Source organism: Calidris pugnax, unplaced genomic scaffold (genome assembly GCF_001431845.1).
Source record: "Calidris pugnax isolate Ruff unplaced genomic scaffold, ASM143184v1 scaffold246, whole genome shotgun sequence".
In the NCBI taxonomy this organism is placed as follows: domain Eukaryota; kingdom Metazoa; phylum Chordata; class Aves; order Charadriiformes; family Scolopacidae; genus Calidris; species Calidris pugnax.
The window spans coordinates 2,476,447-2,500,624 of NW_015090989.1; the positions used below are offsets into that span (position 1 = coordinate 2,476,447).

The 24,178-nt window shown below is 40.0% G+C and overlaps 1 protein-coding gene across 1 annotated transcript in view; it reads left to right on the top strand.

Annotated features, from left to right (window-relative positions):
• Nucleotides 1-379: 379 nt before the first annotated feature.
• SYTL5 (synaptotagmin like 5) overlaps nt 380-24,178 on the top strand; it is a 97,473-nt gene continuing 73,674 nt past the window's right edge. Inside the window, exon 1 of the mRNA XM_014954072.1 lies at nt 380-508. The gene's annotated coding sequence lies outside the window, so the exon portion shown is untranslated. The remainder of the gene's footprint in view (nt 509-24,178) is intronic.

Sequence of the window (24,178 nt, forward strand, 5' to 3'; positions counted from 1 at the left end):
TCATGGTAGTTGAAATCTTAAGTTCTTTTTGGAAGGGAGAAATGCTTATTTAACCAAAATTCCCTGTGAATTTTGGGTTGTAGCTGTGTTTTTTAAAGTGGAAAAACAGTAGGTATGAAGGGTCTTCTGAAACAACTCTCAGTGTGATGTTGCAGTCATCTAATTGTTTGCCTGTCTACAAAACATGTTCTTATTACATAATGTTCTCTCCTCTAAATCTCCTTATCAAGAGAGGCAAATTTCATATCTGATGATTAACTGCCGTTTATTAGTAAGACATTTGATCTTGCAGGGTGGAGGGGGGAGGGAGGGAATCCATTTGATAGAGCTGTGGCTGAGGACAGCTGCAGTGCAGGATTGCTCTCTGACCGAGCACTTTGTTTCCCAGTTCTTTATTGCTATTGCCTTGCCTACATTTACTCTGCCTTCTAATCAAACTTCCTTCATACCAGGAATGAGCGGGTTGATGTGTTGTCCCAGAGCCTGGAGACCTAGAAAAGCAAAATAGGTAAGAATGGCTGGAAGGGTAGACCTTGAAGAACAGCGTGGATTTGAGTCCAGGGGTGGTAGGCAGGAGGTCTATTTGTGGTAGGCACAGGAAGCTGATATGTGCATATTTCTTTTTGGATCTTTAAAGTATTTTTTCTCATCTATTTATATAGAAGGACCACATAAACGTATACATACAATGTATACCAATGAACATAACATGAAGCCTTCTGCCTTCTTCCTGTTTCAAATAGCCTGGCTCTGCTTTAGGAAAAAAAAAAAAAAAAGCCTTTTTAAGCTTATATCTTAGTCTGTCCCAGGTGTGATTGGGTGACCCCATTCTGTGTGGCTTTCCATAGGCTGAGACACAGCCTCAGAGCAGAACCAATTGCTCAGGAAATGAATTTGTCTGTTGTTTTTATCTTGGCCTCAGCCTGCACTGAAATTTCTTCATAATTCAATTACTCTAATCTGTACCTTTTTATTTTCACTGTAACTTTTCCCTGGGTATGCTTTTTGTATTGCTTAGAAACATAAATGGATATCAGAAATGAAACAAAATTCCGCCGTGGTTTGTACTAGATTCCACAAATGAGTATTAACAGGAATCTCCTTTAATGAGCTTTTTTTCTATTTGTTTGTTTATTTTTAAGAGAGTTGCTCTGCTGCTTCACTTCAATGCATCTCTGGAATATTTAAATTATCTGGAACATCCCTCATTGTTGACATATAAGTTCTCTTTTCAATTGCTGTGTCTTGGTTCCAGATTAATTTGTCATAGCTTCTTTTTATTTTTTGTGAGAAATTACCTTTCACCACAGCCATTTCATGTGGGGAAGACTGTTTTTAGGATTGATTGCATTATGTGTTGGGATAACCTGTGATCTGAATGCAGCTGAATGCAGTGTCTCTCTGTTGGGACCCTGGTAACTTTGGATTAGGCTAATACCTTTGACCTGTGCAGCCTGACAAACTGTGGAAGTAGCATTGTATCAGCAGAGTGGAGGAAAACTTGTTTGCAGCATGAGCATCTCCAACTTTATATAAAATGTATTACAGGGATGGGGAAAATGAAGGAATTGTGGACAGCACTGACATGTTTCCAGGGGGTTAAGCAGGAGTGCAGAGATTGAAGGAAATAGTTTTTTACATGTTTGGTATGGAACTTGCAGGGTATTATCTGAATACCGTGGGAGCAAATGTCCATGACCATGGGAACATTGTTTCCAAGGATTCTGCTATTAGACAGATTTCTGAGAGAAAGAACTGTTGAAAGCAAGCCATTTGTCATTTGGAGATGATATTTTTCATTTGCAGTCGCTACATGGCATAGTTGATGGCTTTTTGAGCAATTGTGTATTAGCTGATTCTGAGCTTATCCCCTTACTTACGGGGGCATTGCAGAACTGTAGAAAAGGTCAGACGTAGGAAGAGATGTACTTAATATCGCTTCTAAAACCTCTTTCCTTTTCCTGAATCTTTGTACAAAAGCCCTAGTGCCTGAGGGGCTGGGGAAGAGAAAAATGGAGGAAATAAGGAACTGAATTTCCAATCTCACAATATTATTAAACCTGCTTAAGATAATACATAGGTTAATCATGCTAAGGGTGCCAGGTGCTTATACACGTGTGTGACTTCAGAAGGCTAAGAGAATATAAGTCATATATTCAATTAAATAAAGATCTGGTGTAGGAATCACCATCCGTTGACTGTAGGCATCAGTGCAGCAATAGTACTGACTGCATTATGGAGTGAGTTAACATGGACAGGCAAGAACATGAGATCTTGTGTAAAGTAATCCAGAAGACTGGAATATGATGAAAGTGGGTATTCTTGAAACCCATATGTTCAAAACACATTTGGGTTTTACATTGGAGATTAATAGTAAAAAATTGCAATACGGCTGCCTGCAGTGATATGTTGCATTGCAGAAGGCACCTTTTCTTACAGCTTTTTCTCCGCTAGCTGTTGTTTCAGTAACATTTTTTTCCCCCCAATGCCCTGGTCTGGGGTGAAGCAGAGCCAGCTTCCTGCTCAGGCAGAGGGGCTCTTGCTTATGCTTGTTGCTGTGGCAGCCAGGGGCAACTAACAGGTTGTTTGCCCTGTGGAGGTGTTGTATCTGTGGGGAGGAGTGGGCAGACCCAAACTGACCAGTAGGGTGTTCCATCCCACCCCACCTGCCTGCTCAGTATAAAAGCTGAGGGATCAAAGAGGTCAGGTTAGCTCTTCTTCAGCGGCTCCCTTTCTTCAATGACTGATGTCTGAGGAAGACCCTGTCAGCCTTTGATCCTGCTCTGTGGGTTCCTGAATCGAGGTGCTCAATCCAATTCCCATCCGTCACTGAGTCCAGTCTGGAACCTTCCCAGTGCCTGTGGGTGACGTCCCCCTGAGAGCTTGATACGGTTTTGTATATATTTGTATGTATTGTATCTATTTCATTATTTCCTTTTTATTTTATTGTTAATTTTTCATTAAAGTAGTTTAGGTTTTTTTTCTGAGCTCATAAATCTCTTTATCTCTCTTTGTCCTCTCCTTGGAGTGAGATGTGGGGAAGAGCATCTGTCATCTTGTCATTGGCCAACCTGGCCCAAACCATGACACACAGACAGCTTCTTTGACTTTTGTTGTGTTCTGGAGTTAAAGTACAAGTATATATTCTCTCCAGGAGTATTTCTATCCCCTTGGTCTATAGATATATTTTAACTAGACTAAGATGATATATTACTAAAAATGCCTATAACTGTTGGCATCCGTGTCTAGATTAGAGACCTCTCCATTGTTACTACCAGTGTTAAGTTTTAGAGGGGGGAGAAATAATGAAGCCGTAATTAAGTTTTTTATGGGACTGTTGTTTTAAGCCTGTTTAGTTTTGAAACCCTTGCTGTCAGAACGATACGGGCAAGTAGGATGCCGTTAGGAGAAGAAAAATCTTTAATGCACTGGAGAATAATGATTTATTAGGTAAGACAGAAAACTAATAAGAGAGAAGGCTATACCTTCTTGGTATATTCTGCTTCTGCTGTGAAATGCTTATGGCAGCAAAGAAAGGTGGAGAAGTATGAGTAACCTGTGCAAACACAAGTGTCATCTGGCTGGTGCTGGGGTGAGTAAGGAGTGTCCTGAAAAACTAGGGTGTGAGGAATTCTGCATGCCATGGTGCTACTGGTATATTTGTAAACCCCATGCTTTTATGAGTATATGTTCGTCTGGCTTAGGCTTTTCTAAGTGCAAAACTGGAATGGGACCAATTAAGTGAATGTAACTGTGCATTCTCCCAGTATTTGGGCTGTCAGCATTTCACACTAGAAATAATATTCCATTAGTTTTCCTGTTTTTCCCGAATGCCTTAGGCAGTTGTTTGTTTTGGTTATGACTGTGAGAATCTTTAAGGGAATTGTTTAAACACTATCATCCATGACACAGTACAAGTACCCCATGATCAAACCTTTTCTTAAGATTTCTTTTTTTCTTATGAGACAGTTTCTGATTTGGCAAGAATTTGCAGTTTGCCCTGGAATCACTTTGAATCATTACCTTGCCAATGACATTTCATTTTTGCTGTGGAAGGGAGCAGAAACATGTCAAAATGATTTGTGGGACAAGAGCTTTGAAAGTGCACATTCTCAATTAAGTGTTTAAATAATTAATGTAATATTGTTTATATCTGAATTGAAATTATAAGATCATTTCTGATTAACTTTGTGCAAACATTTTAATGTTAGTTTGCCAAACTATGTTTCCAAATATGAAAGGACTCTCTTTTGAAGTAAAAAACAATTAACCTTTCAGCTTTAGGCTTGATGTAAGACATGAACCGTTGATACCTGCAAAAACCTTGTCACTAGTTTAGTGAGGATTATGCTGACAATTGCTACAGTTGTTTCTAATGTTGTAATTTTTCAGAGTCAAGTTGAGTTTTGAGGAAAACAAGAGAAAAGAAATATTCTAAAAGGTTTGTGTTCATTGTCCACATCCTTCAGCATCCAGTGGGATTGTAGATGGTTTTAATTGCCCATCTACAGTGGTTTGGAAAGTGCCAGGACAGGATCCTGCTTCTCCTTTGAATGGTGCTCTGTGGCAGTGTATCTCCTGTGTGAGGAAAGGAAATTCAGTTGCAGTCTACCTCCCTGCATCAGTCAGGGATGCACAACATCAAGTAGTAAAACTTGTAAATCAGTCACAAGGTACTTTTCATAACAGAGTTAAGTCTTGGGGATGTTTAGAAGTATTCTATATATTTGATGCTTTTTACAATTAAGACTTCCAGTTCAAAGATAGTGGTGTAGAATTGTTTTGCAGTTTGCTGCCTTCTGAAGGTTGCTCTTTCTTCCCTAGACTCAAGATTAAAGGACTTGCTCCTGCGTAAAAGCAAAAGAAGAGCTTGGGTTTTGTTTTCTCTTGCTTTAAAAGTCTTTGCCTTCTACTGCTTTACTGAAGTGGCCAAGCTGAAAGTCCTCTTTATGAACGGACATAGTTTTTCTCCTGGCCTGTTCCTATGCCTGCTCCCATCATGAGGGATTTGGCTTTCATTCACAACCTTTGCGCTCATTCACATGGTGCCTTCTGATGAGGTTGAGCTAAACCAATGCTGTTACTAGAGAGAGATTAATTTCATTAACTTAATTTTGAGCATACTGCAGATTAATTCAGAGACTTGCTATGTCTGCAGCGTGACACCTTAAAATGCATAGCAGTGTTACAAATGGTGTTGTATTAGCCTGACCTTTCTCCCTTTAATTGAAAAAGTAATGTTAGAAAAAATAACTTTCTTAACCTTAAATCTGGGCAGCACCATTTTTAATTTGATAGCCATCATACAATATAGCATGGATTGCAAGTTTCTTCACGGGGTGTATGTTAATTTGTATTGCTACCACACAAACAGCTGATCTCAAATTTTAAAACCTGATGAATTAATAAAAGAGAGAACTTTAATTGCACAAGCTGTTTATAGTGGAATAGTTTATTTTAAGTACTGTGTGTGGTACAAGTTTTTTCATTGCCCTATGCTAGAAAGCTAGAGTTAATCAAAACCTCATTTGATACTCTTGTATTTGACTTGATACAATCTTTCTCATTCTGCTTGGAAGTAGACTGCACCTGATGTATAAACTTGCACTTTTTTGAAGCTGCCTTTATTTTTGATATTCTCAACAATGCCCCTTTTGACCTTCTGGTTCATGTTAATCGTGAGGGAATGAGACCAGGTCGAAGTTTTTCATTGTGACATTTGAGGAACAAAGGAATGGCAAGAAGGACAGAACAACGTTATCACCCCATGGCAGCCTCACAGAGCTGGGGTTGTGACTCTCAGTAATGAGACAGGGATAACTACGTGGAGAGGAGCTGCTTGTGTTTCTGTTGTCACTGGTTTTACAGTGGAGAATACTTTCACTTACATAGGTGCAAGCTGAAGCCAGAAAAAACAACAGAGTGGTTTTCCCCTTTTGACTTCAGAATGCACTGTCCCTCCTGTCCTCTCATTGCATCAGGTGAAGATGCGGTGATGGTGGGCAGAGAACATGCTGTTGCATACCCCCAGGTGGCTGAGTCATGTCACTTTGACTTCAGAAGGAGGAGGGCACAAGCATGACATGGGTCAAGACAATAAAAGACACTCAGAAATTCAACATTAGAGGTTAACTGTAGTCTGTATAGTATGAAAGCTGTAGCTTTAGTCAAGAAGAATGAATATATATACATATTCATATACATAGAAAATTCTTTCAAGTTAATTCACAACCAGATTTTTGTTAGTTAACTATGTAAATGTCTCTAGACAGTTATGCTTGAGGGCAGCAATGAAGTAATGCTCAGTTATTAGTGCATAAATTATGTGCAAGAAGGCTAAAAGCTTTCTTTTCATTACTGGAAATATTCTTGAGCCTTGCTGTCAGTGTAAGGGCCCCCATTGTTATCTTTCCACTTTTTTTGTGTGTGTGTTTGTTTTGGTTTTTTGTTTCGGGGAGAAAAATCACAAGACCTGTAAATAATAAAGGATAAAATACACAGCAAGATATTCTTCATTCAGTATTATAAGCAGATATTTGAACAACATTTTGGGAAGGAAAGAATTAAAATTACATATATGAAGTCTTAAAAGTGTGTTATGTTTGTGTTCCTGGGAATAAAAAATTGTGCCGTCCTTTTATGGGATCATAAGGTGTCTCAAGGGGGAGGAGGGAATAAGCAGGAGGCCAGTGGCAGCTAACAGGCTGTGTTTTGTTCTGTAGAAAGAGTTTCTTTTTGCCTCCCAGTGGGTTTCCCTGTTTAGTTTCGATGGACCCAGTCTACCTAAGCACCTTGTCATTTGTTTTAAAAGCAACATCGCATAGACAGAAACTTGCTCTTTTGAAAGAATTTCTTAAAGTATCAGTGGAAAATACCTCTAATATTAAAGTGTGTTCCCTGTGGTATGATATTCTTTGTTTACCGGTGAATATGGGTAGTGCCAAATGAAAATGGGCCAAATGCATGGCTCCCTAAAAATGAGAATCTTTCAGTTGATCAGAGTTGGCATTCAAGCATTTCTGAATTAGACAGGTGCCAATTACTTTTGTGTTATAAAACTTCTGCATCCTTAAATTAAGAGACCATGACCATATTCTTTGCAATGACTACTAATACATTATAACTTTTATTATTTAAGGAATCCCACAGTGTTGATCCACCTGACTTATTATTGCTGCTCCTCCGGTTAATACCTTCTGGAGTTTGAGGATGTTGATTCATAAATACTCAGCACAGTACAGCATAATTTTGGCACTCTGTGGGTTTTGTTGCACTGCAGTAGTTTGATCTTCAGTAGTAGAGGCTGACTTCACCAACTATGTTTTGAAACCCTATCATATAAAGAAATATAAATGGAAGATCAGCATGAGACAACATATAGGAGCAGTTTAGCAGTGATGATTATGACAGTGTCGTAACGTCCTGATGTCTAGGATTCTCTAGAAAGAAATAGAAATTTTACCAATTATGCTTTTTGGTGGACTTAAGCTGGAAAGGTGTGCAGTGATTCTAGCAGAGGAAGAGTATGCTTTAATGTGCTCAGGGACTGTGCTGGTTTATTGCAACCCTCTGGCTGCCTGAGATATTTTATTTTTTTCCCCTCTCAAACCATCGTAACAAAACATTTTATTGAAGTGTTGAGTTAGAGGGAAACTAAGAAAGGAGCTGAACCATAATGAACACAATGGAAAATATCATGACAATTATTTTTCTTTTTAAAAAGCCATATCATTTTGTATTACCGCAGGAGCTGGATCCCCATGTTTAAAGCAATTTAAACTGGGCTCTTTTTTCTCATGAAAAATTCTGTATGGCGCAATGGACGGGGGAGTCCTTTTAGTGTTTTTCCAGACACAAATTTAGATGGTTAATTCCTTCACACATATGGACACTTGTTCGTATATGTGCACCCCTGCACAGCTGGAAATCAGCTGGAACCTGATAGTTCTTGATCTTCTATGAAAACTCAAATCATGTGAAATTGAGATATGTGCGTGTTCATGGGGGCAGATTTTAATCACAAGCTTGAAAATAAAAATAGGCTTTCCAAGGTTTGTGGTAGTTCTGGATTGAAATAAAATCTATACTGAAAGGATTTGAGTAGGTTTTATTCTAGAGTGATTTTCAACAGAAAGATTGTTGCACTATGTGTCAACGATGTGCTGAAACACAAAGAAAATAATTGCCTTAAATTCTAGCAAAACAAGATAATTTTTTCCAGCTCTAACTGTTTCACCCTTAGAGTCCCTTTTCCAACCCCCAGTGCAGTAGTTCTTCACTCTTTTATTCCAGGAGAGCACTAAGGACAGAGTGACTACCAAAATAGTGTTACACCTTCCCGTGCTACAAGACTGCTGGTACATATGTGTTTAGAGACCTCACAGGGGAAGGGGGGAAGCTGTGACACACACCCCTCCCCCCCCCCAGCCGTCAGCAGGGACACCGTTCCGAGCCACGTGCCCAAAACAGGGCATCCCACCGGGACCCCACCGAAGCCTCGGGGAGCACCGTGCCAAGCCGGCACCAAACCAGCACCCGGGGGCACCCACCACCCCGTGGCCCCCCCCCCCCCCCCCCCCCCCAAAAAAAAAAAAAGTTACCCACTTACTGAAGGAGAGCAGTCAGCCAAGCTGAAAACAGCATAAGAGTATTTATGGTTTACAACCATTAACCTTGATATTTTGCAATGAGGTTTCATGACCTGTGCTAGTGCAGTTTTTCATGTTCTTCGCAAATACTGAATAATACCTTCATTTTCCTCCCCACAATTCTGCATATAACTCCATATTTAAATGGAACCATTGCCCCCGTGTCTCCTCATGTGGACCATTGCAATTAATAGACCTGATAGAAGTCTAAAAATCAAAGAAAGCTTTCTAAATTCTGTGAAACCTCCTGAATGGAGTTGTTTCTATACTGATAGCCTAGGGTATTAGTTTTAGCTTTCAGTGCCTTGCTCTCTCAGTTCACCCATTTAATTAACTTTTAAACCATTTATAATATTGACTTAGACAAGAAAGTCATCAAATGAATTATTTGTTTTGGTGTGTAGTGTTACTTTTTGCTAGGCAAATAGTTTCAGCTCTTCCAGAAGCTTGAATTTCATTGCTTAAGGGATGACACAGACGTTCATAGGAAAGTCTTGAAAGACCCTCCCTTCTGGTAAGGGTGTGAGTGGATGGAATCAGTTGATTTGGACCTATTGCAAGTGCCATAACCAGCAATTATTATAGATCACATTGTCCAGTATGTATAAACATATACGTATGTGTATTGGATGTTTTTCATTTTGTATTTATATTATTTTGTGGTTTGTTTGCGTTTTTCTTCCCAATCAGCCCAAATTTGACCCTTGGGAAATTTCTGTCTTCATCTGTTCTGTGGCTCTAGCAAGTCTTTTTCAAACCTGTATGAGCTATGCCTTCTTTCTTCTACAAGTTAAAAATGTGGGCTTAACCAGATAAATTTTAACAACGTCTGCAAAAAGATATTCCCTGCTAGAAAATGCTCCCTATCCTGTTTGTGAAGTTTGAAGTCCCTGTCCTACAACTTGTATGTGAATTTGTGAAAATGGAAATTGTTACACCTATGTCAAAGTAAGAGCAATGTGGTGGGGTTTTTTTCTTGCTTTTTTTCAGAAATTTCAGCTAAAATATATCCCAAAGCATCAGTGTGAATTTAACGGAAAACTTAATCTCTGATATGTAACTTGGCAAAGTTGTTAGGAAAATCACCTTAATAATGTAAAAAAACACTGTTTAGTTCTTAATGGTGAGGCTTCCCAGACTACCTAATGTTATATGCAAACCAAGAAAGAGGGGGCCCTAGTTGCCACGGAAAATAAATTGAGTACATTAGCAATTTGACATAATGTGTGCGTTTTAGTGAAATTTCTGGTATACCCGTAACATCAGTGAACCTCATGATCCTTGATGTATTTTTCCTTGAGTTATCCTCTTGAGGCAAGAGAAGAAGGGGTTTTCCCTGTGTAGGCTGGGAGCTGAAGTACAGAGAAGCTAAGAGGTTTGCTGCGGTTTAAATGCGGCAGAAACAGCTTCTTCTTAGTAGCAGCCTGCTGTTCCCCTTGGAGGATGATCGCTCTTCCTATTTTTACGTGATGGTAGAGATTCTCATGAGGAGTGGTGAACTGATGATTTACATGACAATGTATCACAGAACAAAAGCGTTTAAGAAACTTCCCGAGAATTTGGGGATTTTTAAAAATAATTTGCATGGGAATTACTTGCATAGATGGAACTTTTATTTTAGAAGTTTCTATAATAAATTACTGAGGAGACACAATCTGATCGAAGAGTTAGCACTAAATAATGTTAAACCTGTCTTATCTTTAAATGCCTTTAAACGAATTCTAATAAGCTTTGCCTGCTACTACAGGAGGAGACAATATTTGAAAACTGGATGAAAATTTCAGAAAGCTCAATACAAGCAAGGTGTCAGAGCAGGTAAATTGATGGATGGATTTTGAGAATAGCTTAATATAAAATTACATACATACACACTTATCAGTATTATGTATTCCCTGTGTTCTGGTGAACTTGGGAGTCTCAGTCCTACTTACCCCATTACGGAGCAGCATGGAAAATGACTAATCTGGGTAATCTGTGTCTAGCAACAAAGTGGTCACTTAATCCTGATTTCTCATCTACTTCTCCAGACTGGAGGGTATGTTCCAGTGTCTAAAAGCATTCAGACACTTCTGCTCCCTTTGTCCCTACAATAGGTCATGAGTAATCTTCTTGTCAGGTAGCTTGTAACAGCAATAAGGCCTGCACTCAATACATCTAGGATCAGTGGATTCATTTATTAAACCAATTTTAGTCCACACCTAGAGACCTGGATATTTAACTGTGCCTCTCCTTTTGTCTTTATGGGTAGGACTACCCTGTTTCCAAACATTTGGACTGTGTATCAACAATTAAGCTTATTCATTTATTTGTAAACACAATATTTTTCAGTATCCTGGCTTACTCCCTTCACAAACAATGAGGAGAACATCCCATGGGTGAGATCATCTCTCATCTAGGTCCTCAGAGATTAGCCAGAGACAGCCTTTCCTTGATCTGCCCACAGTTCTGGGGAGATGATAGTCTGGCCCAGTGAAACAAGTCAGATTTTGCACACGTGTAGGCAAGGCATCTTTGGCCCAAGACATCTCCAAACCTCTGCTTTTTTTTCTGATGTGGAGGGTTGTGTCTGTTGTTGTGTCACGGGAACATGTAGCTCTGCCTTGAGCCGTGGGATGGATGCTTCCTGTGAACGTCAGGTGGTTTGGAAGGACTGGGATCTGCACAAGGAAACTACACCTGGGGATTGGGCTTCCAATGGGTTGTGGCCAGGAGAGATGCTATGCTGTGCTGGGGCGCAATAGATTTTATCCTCCCTTATTATCTCATCTGCTGGATGTATGATGAGCTCACCAGTTCATGCAAGTTCACAAACTTGGGGAAAGCACTTGCATTGCTGTGGAGGAGACATAACAATAAGAGATCCTAAGGTGGGAGTTGAGTGAATCTTACAGATGAGGCTTGACAGGTTTGCATCTCCGATGGTAATATTCCCCTCAAAAAATGTTGCTGCAGTTGAGAAATGAGGTAATTGCTATAAAGAAGTAACTTAATTCCTTTTTGTGGGACTTCATATTGCATTTGCATTCAAGCTGTTTGCAGAAAATGTGATTTTTCGAGTGACACTGGAAGAATGGTGAGTGAGTAAGCCTTGGATATGAGGCTTAACTGTGGTTTGGATTTCCATGAACATAATGGAGTGCATCTTCAGATAACTTTTTGTACTTATGCATGCGCAACTAAAAAATTATTTCCCTAAGGTGCCCATAGCCACTGCAGTGGTGGGACATTCAACTTCTATTGCACTATTAAAAAAGTAAAAATACATCACCACTGCTGTGTGTGCACACCAGTCCTTCAGGTTTTTTATTTATTTTTGCAGCTGGTTGAATGTCAGGATCTTCGTGCACTTGGTCTTTTTGTGTACTGCTAGCAACATTGAACTGCACAGTAGAGAGAGACCATCCACTCATTTTCCACAGACTAGTGATCATTACTGTAGTATGATTAAACTTGAAGTTTATCTGTTTATGAGTTTACAACATCTACGGGGTAACATAGCCAAAATATATCAAAGTTAGTTTATCATGTCTCAGTTATATAATTCAATGATCTAAAGATTGGTCCTTTTCATAGGCAAGTACCTTTCAGCCTGCACCCCTTTTCTTTTCTCCCTGCTACGCACCAAAGGAAGAGCCCAAGCTCTAATTTAAGTCAAGGAGAGCTTAAACTTTTGTTGTTGAATGGAATGGTGTTCCCTGCTTGAACACCACATGTTTCCTTATGGCAGGAAACCTCACTGAGGATGTTATATGCACACAGCTCTGCATCCTGTGGTCTCTCTGAGAAGGTTTGAATTCATACTGTGTTTGACCTATGGGCTGGCACAACTGCACTGCAGAGCTGAACGATCAAACAGGCTGCTAAACAATACTGAATTCAATTAGAAAGTTCTGCCATCTGCCATTCTGCATTGTCTTGAAATGTACCGTTTTTAAAAGACTATTGAATGTCCTTCCATTTTTGAGGCTGTTAGGTATTACTGCAGGTAGTTTATTTATAGATTTAAGAGGTGAAGGAGTGGAAGGAGGAAGGCTGTGAATCTCGGTATATTTGCTAAAAAGTAGCAGAGTTTCTAGGAATCATCATCTAAAAGGGGAAGGAACTGCCTGTTCTAAGGGTGATTTTGTCTACTATTTCAGTTAAATCTTGCAGTTTTCTTAGTGATGGATTAAAGTAGTAAAGCCAATGTTGTCTTCAGGTATTTCTTAACGAGTATTTAACACTGAATTACCTCTACAGGCAGGGTGATAAAAGGATCAGGTGAACCTTTGTTGTTGTTGGGGCTGGTCTGTAGCTTTTTGGGTAAAGTTTGAAGCAGTTGAGAATAAAAGGTTCAATAATCTGTTACTAAGTACAATGCCCTCAGAGCAGAGGAGAATTTTTTATCCTTTTGATATGCTTTTAATAGCCTGAGGTGTGTTCTTTGCGAGGCTATGCCTTTCGTTCAGTAGATGATGTGTGGCAAAGACAAAGCTATGTTACTTACGTTGTTAGCTTCTGGTTATATTTTCTGCTTTCAAACAGCAGCTTGAAACTGTAGTGTGTGGTGTTATCTGAATTTTACTGCTTTGTCTCGTGCATTATACAGCCCTAATAACATTCTTTGTTCCATTACTTTGATTTTTTTTGTTTGTTTGTTTCGGTTTTGCATCTTTTTTAATGCTTCTATAAAAAAAGCTTATAGAAATATGTATTCCTTCGTGTCTTCCAAGAAGATGTCATCTCACAGCTGGAAAGGCTATTTAGCTTCTGGGACTGACTTTCTTAGTGTCTCTTGCCATCCTTTTGTTGGAAGTGATTACTTTTACAATAGTCCTGCTGCTTTTAAACAAATGTTGCAGAAAACAGTTTCAGATTTCCAGTTGATTTTATATGTTCTGTTAAATTTGAATATAGAAATGTAATCAAATTTCTTATAACTGGTTTTCCTGTTTATCAGTTTGCCTGTGTCACTATCACTTTGTATTAAACAAAATCATTGCTCTACAGTTCTGCAATGGGGTCTGTGTGTGCATATATAGATATAAAAATAAGTAATGGATAAATGTGTGTGTGAGGTGTCCCATAAAAAAGATGTTTTGTGACTTTTTGGAGAGCATAGGGAAGTCTTTGCAAGCGAGGAAAAGAATGAGTGAAAGGTTCTTTTTCTCTGTAACAAGATGAAGTTGAGGCCCTGACAGTCAAAGGTGCTGGGAGAGGGTTATCAAACACTGGAACAGGCTGCCCAGGGAAGTGGTGGAATCACCATCCCTGGAGGTATTTAAAAGACAGATAGAACGGATAGACATGGTGCTAAGAGATATGTTTTAGTGATTTTGGTAGTGTTAGGTTGATGGTTGGATTCAATGATCTTGAAGGTCCTTTCCAGCCTAGTCAATTCTATGATTCTGTAAGTATCTTTTAAAGTCACATGAGATTATGGATGTTCAGTATACTTGAAAAATCAGGCTGTCATTGCAGTGTCCAGCCATTGAGATACATTAAATTACAAAAATGTTTCCCTTTCTGTCCTGTTTGTTAAGTTAAAGGATTTTGCTTTTCTATCTAAAACTTGATAATACACCAAAAATACCATATAGATCTGTGTTTGTAAGGTACTTGGATACAAGTGTTGCAAGTGTGATAGACAAAGTTAAGTCTTCTATTAATTCTGTATTCACGAGTGAGAAAATGTGCCACAAAGGAGGCATAGGCTATATGCTGAATGGTGAAACTTGGAAGAAGTTTTGGGCAGCTGCCTTGTCGTTATCTTTACATGTCTTGAATGGAACAGGAGTCCAGTGGAAAAAAAAGTTTGTGGTTTTGTATTTTTTAAACTTTCTCATTGCCATGCAAGCAGAATAAAAATTGACACTTTTTAAGGTGTTGAACAGTTGAAAGTCTGATGTGGTACTGAAGGCTATGCTCAAGACTTCATGGCTTAGGGGTTTTTGCTTTGCTTCTTGAAGAACTCCAGGAATAGCATTCACAATACAGTAACTTAGATTGCCTAGAGGTTTTGTGCATGCACTCAAGCTTAATTGCTGAGGGTTGGAATAGCGCTGGTATTCACAAGTGGTAAAGGCAGGAGTTGTTATAGAATATTAACCTGGGATGATCAGAGAGTGTTTTTATCAAGACCTCTTTTTTGTCTGCATTTATTTACTCTGTTTTCTGGAAACATTACTGTAGGGGCTTTAAAGAATAGAGGAAAAGATGTGTGTTTGAGCATGCTGATTTGCGATAATGATAAAGAAAGATGTAAATAGAGTCAAAACCATGCACTTTTTAAAAATTAAGGATGCTTGTTCTTCTCTTGTAAAATAACTTCCAATCCTGACAGGTTCTTCCTCTGCAGTTTCTGAGGGGACCCAAACAGTTTTAATTGGTATCCAATAGTCCACATGTGGAAACATGGGCCATTATTTGCTGGTGAGTGCTGTTTCAATACTAATGGAATGGGCATTGAAACACTTGATCTAATACTGGAGTAAGTCACAGAAAAAATTATGTCCTTTTCTCTTCCTCAACCGTCTGGGTTTATCATGTAGGGAAGGATTTTTTTCCTCCCAATCTTAGGTATTGAAACGCTTGATCTAATACTGGAGTAAGTCACAGGAAAAATTATGTCCTTTTCTCTTCCTCAACCATCTGGGTTTATCATGTAGGGAAGGATTTTTTTCCCCCCAATCTTCTTGGAAGATAAGCTAGTCTGCCCCAGACAAGGTGCATGCATGAATCCTTTTGAGGCTGCCTGCAAGGCTGAAGAGCATGAGCTGTCTGCAACAAGCAGCTGATATACTAATAAATATAGGGAAAATAACAAAACTTACTCCAGATCTCTGTATGAGTCAGTGATCAAATCGATAGATCTCATTGCCTACTCCAGATCTCTGAGTCAGTGATCAAATCGATAGATCTCATTAACCTTTCAATAGTCCCAAACTAAAAGTGTCCTTATCACTCCTATATACGCCCTGAGGACATCCATGAAACTCTAGTTGCTGTACATGATGTGTAAGGAGAAATGCTCAGCTGCGGAGTGTGGGTATCCAGCTTTTGATCACTGGAAAAAATGTAATTCTATTCAAACTGATAAATTATTAATGAGGCTCCCATAAATGTATCCTTAACTTCCGGAACCTGTATTGGTAAATGAGGAACTTGGCTTTACAGGTCAGATTGGGATGGGCTTATTGCTGTAGGTTAGCAAGATACAGTAGGCAATAGATATTTCTGTAAGCATCTCCTGATGATTTCCCCAGAATCTTGGAGAGCATGTGCTCTCCAGGTGAGGACTTGGAGCCACCATCCCTTCCATGCTGGTGAACTTTGGCTGCATACTCTGTGTACACAGGACCATCTGAGAGACAACTTGTCCTTCTCTGAAAGATCTTTCATAGATTTCTTACTGGAAGCATGCCTCAGTGATGCTCTTTCCATCTTAAACCCAGACCAGTGACTAGTTTGACCCTCAAATAATGATACATTTTGGTACTGTTTCAAGTGGCATAAGCTGTCTGCATTGCAAAAGCAATCAAAAGGCCAAAACACTTTCTATGCAGATTGCTGGAGTAAATCTTGGCCAAAAGGAGGCAGAAAGCTGCTATAGAAAGGTCAGGTTATGATTAATATCCTGTGAGTGCATCTCTGCACAGTCATTCTCCTGAATAATTTCTCTTTTGTTATTTCACCTAAAAGCTAGTATACCAGTCATCTGGTGCCTGTGCCTACCACTTGTTCTTCTGAAAGCTTGGAAGAGTAGCTGTAGGACCAGTAGCAACTCTGGAAGGTCACCTTCAGGTTACTGAACTCTTTTGCTTGTAGTGATACTGGAATTGCACACCTAGCTGGAAAGAGGGAGAGAGGTTTAAAGTGTGGTAACAAATGGAATGTGAAGAGACATTATTAGAGGTTTGTCTATGTCAGAGTAGGAGCTGCTTCTTGAGGGCCTCTGTGTCTTCCTGCTGTTTGTTCAGCACCCAGCTGTTTGTTCATATTTTAGCATGGAATTACCTTGACAGAAGGATAGGTAAGAAAGATTGTGATCCTTTTCTTACAGTTAGCATGAAGTGTCATTGTATAGTGTACATTAGATAGCCTTTATGTTTGAAAAATTCAGATTTTTCAACAAAGACTCGTTGAGACCTCAGGTCTCATATGGTATTTCTGCAATGGATATCTATATCTTCTGTAAAGTGTTCTGTAAAGTCATCTTTAGCAGTTGCATCTGCTTTCTTCTAGTTTGGAGCATTTCCCATACAGTATCCGTTGTGTAGCTTTGAACTTCACTCCTCTAGCCCTGTGCCTGGCTGCTGCTTGCTAGCCACTGTTGAACACTGTGCTGAGGAATCTCTGCTGTTGCTTTTTGTGCCAAGTAGCCTGAAGCCAGACAGTCTGTTCAGCAGTGGGAACTTCAGCTGCATGCCCTTTTCTCAGAAAAGATGCAGCTAAGGAACTGGATAGGTTAAGCTGGGAGGACAAAGCATTTTAAAATGGCAAAGAAAGCCATCCCAGATGTTCCCTTTGTTTGATGAACAGTATTTTTGGAGAAATCTGTCATTTTTTTTTCCTTGCTATACAATGTATGGACAAGGATGCTGGTCCTGTGTGTGCTGCTGCCAGGCAGTCTATACAGCCTTTTACTAAAGTTGCTCATTGGATCCTTTGGGATGCTAGAAGATCGGATGGCAGCGTGTAGTTTTTCTTACCAATGTAAGCTCGAGTCCTTAGTCATAGATGATACATGTGGCTGCACCCTACAGACCTAGAGCTATTTGAGCTGTCTTGGATTTATGTTGTAATATTTATGTTACAAATCATACCTCGGGAAGCAAAGGAAAACCTCCACCTACTCTACCACTTTCCCTGCCCTGCTGAAAGTCATCCTCAGAATCTGATAGCTCATGCACAACCCAGTCTTCAGACTGACAGCACTGTAACCTGTGAAAGTGAGATTACAATTTCTAACTGGGTTTTTGTGGGGTTATTTCCTGCCAGCCATAAAAATTTTGGAAACTCATATGCTTACAAATGTTGACTTCCCAGCCATGCTCATTTGAGGTAGACACACTGGGACAACATACTGATGCATTTCATGGCAAGAGTTAAGCAACCTGTTAGCTTTATTTGCTGTTTATAGAGAAAACCATTGCAGAGTTGTATTTAATGAAAAACAAAGCAAGACAACACTCCAAGCTCATTCCACGTACTGATTAAGCTGTTTATATCCTCTGGTAGGTTTCTGGACAAGTGTCCTTGTAAACAGCTGATTTTATGCTGCAAATGAGAAGCAGGATGCATTAGCTCATGTGTCTTGTATGCCCGCGTTTGAGGTAGTCATGCTGCATCCCCTTCACAGTCAGTGGAGGGAAATGGATGCTACTAGACAAGGATTCATCTAGCCTTTTTAAAATCTTCTCATGAAGATAAGGTGAGTCATGCCCTAGAAATGCCTATTTCTCTCGTTTATCGAGCAAGGTCGGGATGACTAGGTCAGAATAAAGAAGAGACATCATAGAATAGAATGATAGGGTGGTTTGAGTTGGAAGGGAACCTTTAAAGATTATCTAGTCCAATGTCCACACCCACCCCCATGCTGGGCCGATGAATGTCCTAAAGATTTTTCACACCTCTATAGATTTACAATGTATAATTATATACCTTTGGTGTGCATGAATAAAATAAAACTTATTTCTTTTCATTAAAACCTGAATCCAAATGCTTTGCTAAATCAAATAGAAAGTCATTAACATACATAGTGGATAATGAATGTTACTACACCATACTGTTGTTGCAGGAAGGCAAACGAGCACTCAGCATCTAACATGCTGAAATAATGGAGGACTGGATTTCTCACCTCCTACACACAAAGGTGTACGTTTCCTCATTAAAAGCACTCACATGCTAGCTCTGGGGTTCCCTCCTCCCAAACTTAGAGGGGGTCTCACTGGCTTGGTGGACGCTTTTCTAAATGGGTCTTCTTCTACATGTTATATGCCTCTTCTCTGGCTCTGCAGCCTGGCTGCAGTTCCTCAGCAATCTTCCTGCAGCCCTCTTGCAGAGATAAATTCATTTTTCTTCATTTCATGAAGAAAGCAAAGTCAATGATGGATTTATTAAGTGGACTAAACCTCAGATTGATGGTCATGAGTTTTTCTGCAAGATGAAATGTTTGGTAAAGTCAAGGCACCTTCTTTGGAGTACTCTTAGTTTAGAAAAATCAGTGAAAACATTTGAACTTGAAGACTTATAAATAAGTTTCTATTGAAATTTTTGAAGTATCCTCATCCATCTCTGTGGATTTTGATGTGGGGAAAGGGTACTACAAATTTTTGAAAGTAAATAGTTGAGAAACGTCCTTCCAGTTCTCTTAGTTAAATTTCATAAATGTGAATCTTCATTAAATTTATAATTTATCCAGCAATCAAAGAAAGTATGTAAGGTGCATATTAGAACTTGGTTTACAACTGTGTATAAAGTCGTTCTATTCTAGACCTCAGTTCACTGCTTTTCTTTCCATTTCATCACCAAAAGTACACAGACACAGGGAAGAACTTAAATGTATTAAGGTAAAGTTCAGCGCTGAATGAATACTGCCTTCATACATGCTGTGACTAAGCAATAGGATTGAGATGACTCAAGCCCTAAGTCATATTTTCGTGGATGATTTAACATTGCCCAGATGTTTTTTTCTTAACAATAGCAAAAATATATTTCCTTCCTTCATTCTTTGGTTCAGATCTGTTTGGTTTGTTTAGTTTTGCAAGCTGACGCATTGAATTTTATTTCCATTCTTACCCTGGGAGGTATCCTCTTTTCTGGTTAAATGCTCAGCCAGGAAAGTGAACCATGTTTACTCAATGGTGAGCAAAACAAAAGAAAAAGGTTGCCACCCTGTCGTGTCATTCTTCCCATGCCTTGCCTCCTGCTTGGAAGTATATTAGCTAAAGCAGTGTAATACAAAGAAGATTATTAGATATTTGTTTATCCCAAGGAGTTACCTAAGGGGTTAAATTCTCTCATGTCATTGTTTTGTAGGATCTCTGGGGAGCGTGGGCTTGTGTTCACAAGCGAATGCCGTCTGGTGTACTCTCTACCTCTGGTCTGTTCTGCACTTGCTCTCCTGCCTGTGTGCATGCTGCCTTTCTGCTTGAAAAATAACACAGGGCTGTTGGGTGTACCCAACCAAATGGTGTGCTCCATAGGGAGATTGCAATGGGCATCGGTGCTCCCTGTTGCATACGATATGTAACCTGACTGTTTTGGCAGCTGTGTAAGCCTAAAATTCTACAGCAAGGAAAAGGAAAATGTCGTTTGTTTGGTTTTTTTAAAAATGTGTTTCCATGTTACTTGAAGATTTTGGTAAGGGTTGAAAAAAAAGCAGGGGGAGACCTGTAGTAGGAGCATGGTTTAATGAACGGTCAAACTGGCAGCGCTGAGCTTAGTCTTAGCTCTCTTATTTGTAAAATCAGGCATGTTAATTTACTGCTTTTTTACACAGTAAGGTGGAATACTTCATAGACTTCAACATTATTGCTTTAGTCTTTAAAAACTTATTTTGGTTTTGGAAATGTTATTACACTAGTGCTAGAAACTAGATATAGCTCGAAGGCATTAACTGTGGTTGGAGAGAGATCTGCAGTCCTGTAGGTATGTGACAGCTTTGCCAAGACCTTACCAGAAAGCTGGAACCGTGCCTGACCTAAAAAATGAACTGCTTCTGAACCCATTCTTTTTGTTTGATTAATGAATCTGAGTTTTTCTGATTACTATGAAGTCAAACATGCTTATCATACATGACTTAGAGAGGTAGACTTTAAAGAATCAGTTTTTTCTCAGCTTATATTCATTCGAGTGCACTAATACAAATTTGTATGATGGTATTTTGTGCTTTTAATGTGTCTTCAGTGTTGCTGCCACTCATACGTGACCCTTTCTTTAATGCAATCTATGGGTTGTCGGTTCATAAATCTTCCAGCTGTTACATTGAAAGATCTTTGAAGTTTGTTCTTAGTCAAAAAATCTGCTTACTGTTTGCATTGCAATGCTAACTAGACCTCTCACTTAGTCTAATCCATTTGCCATTACCCGAGATCACAGTCAACAAATTTGGTTTGGTTTGCTTTGCTTTTCTCGCCACTTGACTTCAGTGTCTTGAGTCGCTTTTCCTTAACCTCGAAAATTTATTGATTCTGTGCAACAAGCATTTCCTGGTGCTTCAGTACCTGCTGACACTTAGTTTGCTTACCTGGGTGTGGGCGCTCTGCAAACACATGGCTGAGAAGTGAAGCGGGTTTTTCTTGCTGCTATATACAGCAGTCTGCAAGCAGTGTGCTGAAGTTAAAACCAGAAGAGAGACAGGTTGGCCATTAGGCTCTCAGCATGGTAAACTTCATGTTTCTTAATAGCACTTGTTATGGAAAGAACCTTTTAACCTCTTTCTTCCATTTTATTAGACTTACTGTTGGCAGCCCTTGCTGTCCTTCCTCCATCATGTCCTTCCTCCTCTATGTTGCTTGCCTACAACTGTGGGTCTCAGAAAAGACAAAAAACAACATGGAGTGTGCTTTGGTGGCCACCTAGTGATGCCATCTTGGGGTTGAATTTTATTTCAGACCCACACGTGAGTGAGCTCAGGACACATAGTACCAGTGTGTTTTAAGCATTGCGTATATGAAATGTGTCTCTCTTTGAGGGTCCAAGCTGGGTGCGTTGGATCCACACTCAGCACACTGTGGTACGTAGTGCTGAAGCACGTGTCAGATGCAGCAGTGCCATTGGTCCTGCTCCTGCTGGGTTTCAAACATAGCTATTTGCCTTGTGCAGCTTTGGTTTGGGCAGTGGTTGGTGCCTTTTTGAGAGACGACATATCTCAGCTTCTCATGTGGAAAAAGTCAATTACAGTCCCCAACACCATGCTGCATTCGGCTACCATACCACTATGGAAATACTGCTTGTGCCTGTCCCAAATACACCCATGCTAGTAAATATGTGTAGTGCAGACCACATTTCTCTGCTGGCCAAGAATTTCCCACCAGCAGTGGGTAAAGGTTCTTTCACTGAAGCAATGTGAGGTGATGCTGCGGTTCCTGTACCACTTCAGTCAGCGCACGTGGAAAATTCTGCCTCTGATGCTGAGTCACTAAATTGTTCCACGTACTGGCTTCTGGGTAAGTAAACATAATGGCTTGGTGGTGGGAGTGATTTCTTGCATCAAGCAATTTGATAATAGCGCCATTAAAGAAAAGAGGATAATTCCGCTCCCTTCATCTCGCTTCCTTTCAGCTCTGCTTCTGTCTCTTGGGAGCAGGATGCTTCTCCTCCTTCCCGAGAAGATGGGGGAGCGAGGAGGGGAAAGCATTTTGGAGTGCAGATGAAGCTGTTGATTTGCTGGATTCGGGAGTATACACATGGAGTGACAGTGGTGGTGACTGCACCTGTGGTATCTACAAATGCAGCTGATTACAGTAGACTCACTGTACATCCTCTAGCTCTTAATTTATATCCTTCACAAAGATTCAGTTTTGGGACTCCTGTATTGGCAGTTGTGCCAAGAGTTAGCAAAAAAACCCAAAACAACCCACAAAACCCCCCCAAAAAGCATGTTCTTCCCCATTTTTTCTCCCTTTTTTTTTTTTTTTAACAAGCCTTAAGTATTTCTTTTGGGAGGGTGAGCAAATTCTCCCTGGATAGACGTGGTACATACAGTGGATGAAGGTATTCTACAGGATAAAGTGCACCTTATTATTTGGTTATAGTTTTGTAAGAGCTGTCGTGTACTAATGAGTCTGTTATTTCTAACATAGAATCATAGAATCGTCTAGGTTGGAAGAGACCCTTGGGATCATCGAGTCCAACCATCTACCCTACTCTACAAAGTCCTCCCCTACACCATGTCCCTTAGCACTGTATCTAAACAGCCCTTAAACACAGCCAGGGATGGTGACTCCACCACCTCCCTGGGCAGCCTGTTCCAATGCCCGACCACTCTTTCGGTGAAAAATTCTTTCCTAATGTTCAGTCTAAACCTACCCTGTTGGAGCTTGAAGCCATTCCCTCTCGTTCTGTCACTAATTACTTGTGAGAAGAGACCAGCACCAACCTCTCTACAGTGTCCTTTCACGAAGTTGTAGAGAGTGATGAGGTCTCCCCTCAGCCTCCTCTTCCTCATACTAAACAGTCCCAACTCCCTCAGCCACTCCTCATACGATTTGTTTTCCAGCCCCTTCACTAGTTTCGTTGCCCTCCTCTGCACTCGCTCCAGCACCTCGATATCTCTCTTGTATTGAGGTGCCCAAAACTGGACACAATACTCGATGTGTGGCCTCACCAGTGCTGAGTACAGGGGCATAATCACCTCCCTACTTCTGCTGGTCACACTATTTTTGATACAAGCCAGAAGATTCCATTCTAGAAATATTTCCTTCTAGAAATAAGAGAAGTGGGAAAAGCATGCAGATGCTCTCAGTAAGCAGCTTTTCTAGCCCTTTTCACAAGGCAAGGGAAAACAACAACGTGCTCCAGAGGCTAACTCACACGCTGTCTTGGCGTTGTGTCACTTCATTCTTTCTCCTTTACTAGTTCCTTTGCAAGTCCAACATTAGGTTGGTGCATTACTCTGACTTAGGAATTTAATACTCTGTCTACAAATTGAATGTAGATTAGAACTAGCCCCATCCTATTAGGGGATTTTGCGTTTTTCCATGTGTCCTAATCTGCATTTTAGTGTTCCCCAAATGCTCTGTTGTGTGAAATCTTCGATCAGTTTAGGATGAAAACAACTACATTTCCTAACTAGCCACAGGGCTGCTTAATGAAACACCAAAAGTCTGTTAAAAGGATCACTGTCACTTTCTAAATGCTAGCTGTTGTCTTTTGTTTTTAAACCCTAATTTGGTTCGTAATTCAGCTTTTGTGAGCTGATTTATTTTGGACTATTTTGAGAGAGAGCAAAAAGTAGCACAGGAAAGGAGGAGAACAAATTTTACGACTAAATCTTATGATGAAATAAAGGCCTGGTCTCTAATCATGTGTTGTCTAAAGCAGGGAAGTCTTAAGTGGTGGTTTGTTAAAAACAGTATCTCATTAGTTATTAGTCTCCTTTTCCATAGATCAAGCGTTCCTGCTGGTTTTGCTATTGCTGTTCTTTTTGTTTAACAACTATGTGTGTAACAGAAATGCCCACCGCTTAGCACAAAAGGTATCAGAGCTAAACCAGAAGGTCTCCTGCTGTGAGGCAGGGGATGTTTTGATACCTCTTGTACCAGCACACAGAAGAATGAAGGCAGTGTTATCAGAATTTCAGCACAGAATTTGTCAAATCAGGCAGGAGTGAAGTAGGATGCAGTGACCAAGAGATTTTTGACTAGATCTGCTTCATGTCGGGTAAAGAGACTTGCACTGTCTTCCTAAAAGATAGCCTTGCACGAGTAGCCTTATCTAAGAATTGGGGAAACTTGACCTATGCAAAGTTAAAGGTGGCTTGGGGTAGAGAGTGTCACCTATGCAAATGTCATGAGTGTAATGTGTTTAAAAGGAATCCTGTCTGA